This window comes from Piliocolobus tephrosceles, chromosome 9 (assembly GCF_002776525.5).
Source record: "Piliocolobus tephrosceles isolate RC106 chromosome 9, ASM277652v3, whole genome shotgun sequence".
Taxonomy (NCBI): Eukaryota; Metazoa; Chordata; class Mammalia; order Primates; family Cercopithecidae; genus Piliocolobus; species Piliocolobus tephrosceles.
In genome coordinates this window covers 70005055-70011585 of record NC_045442.1, presented here as the reverse complement: position 1 = coordinate 70011585, position 6531 = coordinate 70005055, and the positions used below count along the sequence as shown (strand labels likewise).

At 46.4% G+C, this 6531-nt stretch overlaps 1 protein-coding gene across 1 annotated transcript in view; it reads left to right on the top strand.

Annotated features, from left to right (window-relative positions):
* The first annotated feature begins 459 nt into the window (after window positions 1-459).
* The window catches only part of USP54 (ubiquitin specific peptidase 54), a 121486-nt gene continuing 115414 nt past the window's right edge, over window positions 460-6531 (top strand). Inside the window, exon 1 of the mRNA XM_023204950.3 lies at window positions 460-1307. The gene's annotated coding sequence lies outside the window, so the exon portion shown is untranslated. The remainder of the gene's footprint in view (window positions 1308-6531) is intronic.

Below are 6531 nucleotides of genomic sequence, written 5' to 3'. Positions count from 1 at the left end.
TTTTTTTTTTTTTTTTTCTTTTTTTTTTTTTGAGACGAAGTCTCGCTCTGTCGCCAGGCTGGAGTGTAGTGGCATGATCTCGGCTCACTGCAGCCTCCAACTCCCTGGTTCAAGCAATTCTCCTGCCTCAGCCTCCCGAGTAGCTGGGATTACAGGCACATGCCACCACGCCCAGCTAATTTTTGTATTTTTAGTAGAGACCGAGACCGGGTTTCACTATGTCGGCCAGGATGGTCTCGATCTCCTGACCTCGTGATCCGCCCGCCTCGGCCTCCCAAAGTGCTGGGATTTCAGGCGTGAGACACTGCTAAGGCCCATGCCCGGCTCATTTTTGTATTTTTTGTAGAGACGGGGTTTCGCCATGTTGGCCAGGCTGGATTCGAACATTTGGGCTCAAGCAATCCTCCCGCCTCATCCTCCCGAAGTGTTGGGATTACAGGCGTGAGCCACAGCGCCCGGTCGACCAACGTTCTTTAAATTCACCTTCTGTTCAATTAGATGCTGTTCAATTAGTCTGCTTTTATAGTTCTCTGAGAGCAGAGAGACAAAGCCCCACAACTAAATGCTGAGAGTCACCAAGTAAGGGGGACGTGGCCACAGGGCAGGAAGCAACAGTTGCAAAATTCAAATCACACACCAGTGCGGTTCCTTTCTGCATCCAAGGTCAATAAAAAAAATTTTTTTTGGTAACTTCCTATATGGCTGGGGCGAACTGATGGGGCAGGGCACCCATGGAGAAACGTTTCTCTGAAGCTAAATACCATTTACAAACCAGGGTGGGGAAAGAACGATGAAAAGTTCTTGATGGAAGGGAATGAGGAGATGGGAAGGTCAGTTTCTGGCTTGCCCTCTCTGTCTCCAACTACTCCGCCTGGAGAAGGAAAATGCTGGGAAAACGAACCTTCAGCTAAAGGCGACGCTGCTCTACGTTTGAGGAAATCGGGAAAAGAAGACCATATCCCTAAAATTATCCCAGTGTAGGGTCTGCCATATTAAGTTTCCTCAGCCCCTTCGGACGGTCCCGCCTGCAATCGTTTTCCGACTCCCGGCCAATTTAAGCTTCATCCTCGCCCGTGCCCCACCTCCATGCCTTTCCGGGCCACCCATAAAACGCCTTGAGGCCGCCATTTTAAACTGTGCTATCGCGAGATATACTTCGCCGTTTCCAGCCTGACTCATTTACTTTCTTGCGAGAGTCTCTTCTCGTCTGCTCTCGCTGTGGCCAAGGAAAGTGTCGCGAGAGCTGGTTGCCTTGGCTCCCTGTAGCTATAGCAGCCGCGGCGGTTAAGTATGCGGCGGCAGGAGCGGTGAGTGCGACACCCTCAGGGGGGCGGGGCCGGGGGTAACGGGGTGTAAGGGGTTGCGCCTGGGGAGGGGGCTCGGGGAAGGTTAGGTCGCGGGAGGAATGGACCTGAGTGTGACGTGTGGGGCAGGACCTGGGTCCTGTGGGTACAGGGACGCGGCGCCGGTCTGCTCTAGGGCACGCAGGGAGGGCTAGAGCTGCTGGGAGGTCCAGGGGGAGGGACCCGGGTGTAGTGGGGTTCAAGGGGCGCGGGCTGGAGCTTGGAGGGGTGTGTGTGTTGGGAGCAGGGTGTTTACGGAGACTCGGAACTGGATAAAGGGACCAGGCTACATTGGGAAAGAAGTGGGAAGAAATGGGGTACAGCCAGGAGGAGGGTATGTTGAATGAGAGCACAGAGGCTGGGCCCAGTTTTCTTTTCACTGGTTAGGGGGTGGAGGGAGGAGAAGGGATCAGATCTTTACAGATCCCCGGGCTCTGCCTGAGGCGGGTCGGGGACCGCGCGCCAGGACCTGGGTCCTACATGGCGTGGCGGGAATGGTGGCGTCCCAGACCGTCACCGCCTCCTTTCCCTCTTTCCGGAGAAATTCCCCACGGACACTCTGAGATGCGAAAGGGAAGTCCTGGTGAACTAGTATTAGTTGGGAAGGTTCTTTTCGCTGAGAAACTACGAGTAGGATAATGAATGATTGCTACTCTAAAATAAAGCGCAGGGTTGGGGGGGGGGGGGAGAGAGCGATTCTTGAGAAGAAAAAAGCACTAAGGTTGCTTCCTCTGAAGCGTATTGAGTTGGAAGAAGGGGGTGTGTGCTAAGCTTACGTTTCTTCCCAGACTCATTCAAGTGTACAATTTCTTTACGATGTGCTTATGAAATATATGCAAGGTAGTCAGGTTAGATGATATGGTGAAAAAATGTGGAATACGACACTTACACCTTCCGCAAATGTAACTAAAAAACCAATTTTTTTTTTTTTTTTTAAATTGCAGCAGCAGGCTGAACACTAAATCTAGGGATGGTTTTAATTATTTGGATGTAAAACCTAGTGTTCTTAAAGTGTGCCTATCAAGCTATTTGCCTTTTAAGAAATGAATGAAATTTTATTTTAGGAGACAGAACATGTTTTGAATGTCTCAATGTTGAAATAAAAGGTGTCTCTCAGGAGTTAAAATCACTGAGGGGGAAAACATCTAGTCTTTGAGTCTTAAGGAGTGTTTTCTGGAAATAGGTGTGGACCACTTTTCTGGTTGACTGTTATTTGTAGTGAAAACAATGGCTTCAAGTCAGTAATAAAAATAATTTATTTCAATCGACAGATACGAGTTTTGTGATCATTTTTCTATCTTTTGTAAGTATAAATTTGAAAAGGATAACCTCTCGTGATTACATAACTGGATTTTTTCATGTTGAGGTTCACAAATGCATTAATTAGTATAATGGCTTTTTGGCTGGGCGCGGTGGCTCACGCCTGTAATCCCAGCACTTTGGGAGACGGAGGCGGGCAGATTGCTTGAGGTCAGGAGTTCGAGACCAGCCTGGCTAACATGGTGAAACCCCGTCTCCACTAAAAAATACAAAAATTAGCCAGGCATGGTGGTGAGCGCCTGCAATCCCAGCTACTTGGAAAGCTGAGGCAGGAGAATGGTTTGAAACTGGGAGGCGGAGATTCTGCAGTAAGCCGAGATCGCACCATTGCACTCCAGTCTGGGCGACAGAGCGAGACTCCGTCTCAAAAGAAAAAAGAAAAAAGAAAAAAAGGCTTTTAAAATCCTTCTTCAGCTGGTCTTGATGTGGTTAGTCACTGAACCCATTTATTTGATATATGTTAGAGTAAAACCTAATTTGTAATGTCAGCAGCTAAACTTTAAAATAGAAGTGCTTTTCTGAGGCAAGATAAAGCTTTGTGTGGTGGTTGAGTCCAAAAGATTTCTGCATAAATCCAATAACAAGCTCTACTGAACTCCTGTTATGTGTAAAGTACTGTGTAAGGCATTGCAGGGAAAAAAGATTAATTCATTTATCCACTTAATATTTATTGGGACTTATTTGTGTCTGATTGCTAAGCCTTCAGGATACAAATACAGGTAGAACTTGATCTCTGCCTTGGAATTACTCAGACCCTATGAGGGCAGACTGATAGAGAAAAAAATACTTAACAATGAAATAAGCACAATATATTAACATGAAAGTGTGAGACAAGATTCTGCCCCTGAAGAGTTTTATATAGTAGTTGACAGGACAAAGAATTGTCTTTTTTTTTTTTGCAACAGGGTCTCACTGTGTTACTTAGGCTGGAATGCAGTGGCAAGATCATTTCTCACTGCAACTTCAACCTCCTGGGCTCCAGCCATCCTCATACCTCTGTCTCCTGAATAGAGCTAAGACTACAGGTGAGGGCCACCATGCCCAGCTGATTTTTTTTTGGAGATGGGGTCTTGCTATGTTGCCAGGCTGGTCTCAAACTCCTGGGCTCAAGTGATACTCCCGCCTCAGCCTCTCAAAGTAAGAATTTTCTTTTCTTTTTTTTTTTTTTTTTTGAGACAGGTTTTCACTCTGTTGCCCAGGCTAGAGTGCAGTGGTGTCATCACAGCTCACTGCTACCTCAACCCCCTGGGCCCAAGCTATCCTCCCATCTCAGCCTCCCGAGTAGATAGGACCACAGGTGCATGCAACCATGCCCAGTTAGTTATTAAAATTTTTTTTGTAGAGACGAGGTCTTGCTATGTTGCCTAAGCTGGTCTGGCTGTGATACCCAGCAATCCTCCTGCCTTGGCAGCTTGGCTTCCCAAAGTGCTGGGATTACGGGCTTGAGCCACCACGCCCAGCCTAAGAGTTTTCAAAATTACAAAGTGTTAAGCAAACTCTAAACTGTGCTGCATTAGTGCAACACATAGTAAGTTTCTCAGAAGAGATAAAAGAATGGAAGTTTGAGGAGAAAATTCACTGGTCAGTTCATAATTTAAACCTTTTTTTTTTTTAAGACGCGTTCGCTATCGTCCAGGCTGGTGTGCAGTGGAGTAATCATGGCTCACTGCAGCCTCAGTCGCCTGGGTTTAAGGCATCCTCTTGCTTTTCAGCCTCTCCAAGAGCTGGGACTACAGGTGCTTGGCTAATTTTTGTACTTTTTATAAAGACAGGATCTCCCTATGTTGCCCATGCTGATCTCGCGCACCTGGACTCAAGTGAGCCTCCCTCTTCAGCCTCCCAAAGTGCTACGATTATAGGTGTGAGCCACCTCGCTGGTCCTATTAGTTTTTTTTAGTACTCCTTTACTGTAAATGTAAATAAATATGGACTAGGCACAGCAGCTCAGGCCTGTAATCCCAGCACTTTGGGAGGCTGAGGTGGGCAGATCACTTAAGGAGTTCGAGATCAGCCTGGCTGACATGGTGAAACCCCGTCTCCACTAAAAATACAAAAATTAGCTGGGCATAGTGATGCCTGCCAGTAATTCCAGCCACTCGGGAGGCTGAGGCAGGAGAATCGCTTGAACCCAGGAAGTGGAGGTTACAGTGAGCCGAAATCATGCCACTACACTCCAAAGTAGGCAACAGAGCAAGATTCTGTCTCAAAATAAATAAATAAATAAGTAAATAAATATTACAACAGTGTTAAGGCAATAATAATAATAGCTGACATTCATTGAGTGATTATTAATGTGCCAGGCACATTATCTCATTTTATCTTATAACAACACTCTGCTCTGCAGCTGGTACTAGTTACTTTAGTTTTAAAGAAAACTGAGGCTTAAAAAGTTCAGGAAGTTACCAAAGATTATTGAGCTAGTAAATGGTAGATTAGAGATTGGTGTTGGAAATTTATGTGATTCTAATATACTAAGAAAGATTTCTCTTTTGTAGGGAGAGAGGGAGTCTTGGTGTGGAGGAAGTGGGGAGAGGTTGCAGGTGGAATTGGCCGGGAGACCAGAATTCTGGGTGGGACTTGGAAGGTATAAATGGATAGGGGTATCTATTTATTTATTCATATATTTTCTCCCTCAGATATTTACACTACATATGAGGAACTAATGTGAATGTTAGCATGATGCTAAATATGTGCATGATGCACCCAACCTGTTTGTTTGTTTTTTGAGACAGAGTTTTGCTCTTGGCCTCAGCCTCCCCAATAGCTGGGATTATAGGCGCTCACCACCACACCCAGATACTTATTTGTATTTTTAGTAGAGACAGGGTTTCACCATGTTGGGCAGGCTGGTCTCGAAGTCCTGACCTCAGATGATTGACCCGCTTCGGCCTCCCAAAGTAGGCATGAGCCACCACATCTGGCCCCCAAATTTTATATCTTTGTAAATGGCTTCTTTAAAAATCTGAGTAAGATTATGTCTGTAATTCCAGCACTTTAGGAGGCTAAGGCAGGAGGATTGCTTGAGGCCAGGAGTTCAAGACCAGCCTGGCCAACGGAGTGAGACCCTATTTCTACTGATAAGAAAAAAAAAAAAATCCCCCAAAACCTGAGGGAGAATGACAAATACCATTAATGAAGTATTGATAATCAGTTCTAGACTTATTAGAATGCTTAGAGGTCAACAGTCCATTCCATTCATTTTATATTGAGGAAACTAAAGCCTAGAGAACTTTCTTTTTTTCTTTTTTTTTTTTTTTTTGAGATGGAGTCTCGCTCTGTTGCCCGGGGTAGAGTGCAGTGGCACAATCTTGGCTTGGCTCACTACAACCTCCGCCTCCCAGGTTCAAGCAATTCTCCTGTCTCAGCCTCCTTAGTAGCTGGGACTACAGGCGCCCACCACCACGACCAACTAATCATTGTATTTTCAGTAGAGACAGAGTTTCACCATATTGGTCAGGCTCGTCTCGAACTCCTTACCTCAAGTGATCTGCCCACCTTGGCCTCCCAAAGTGCTGGGATTACAGGTGTGAGCCACCGTGCCCGGCTGCCTAGAGAACTTTTATTGTATTTATTTATTTATTTTTTTTTTTTTTTTGAGATGGAGTCTGCCTCTGTCGCCCAGGCTGGAGTGCGGTGGCCGGATCTCAGCTCACTGCAAGCTCCGCCTCCCGGGTTTACGCCATTCTCCTGCCTCCGCCTCCCAAGTAGCTGGGACTACAGGCGCCCGCCTAGTCGCCCGGCTAGTTTTTTGTATTCTTTAGTAGAGACAGGGTTTCACCGTATTAGCCAGGATGGTCTCGATCTCCTGACCTTGTGATCCACCCGTCTCGGCCTCCCAAAGTGCTGGGATTACAGGCTTGAGCCACCG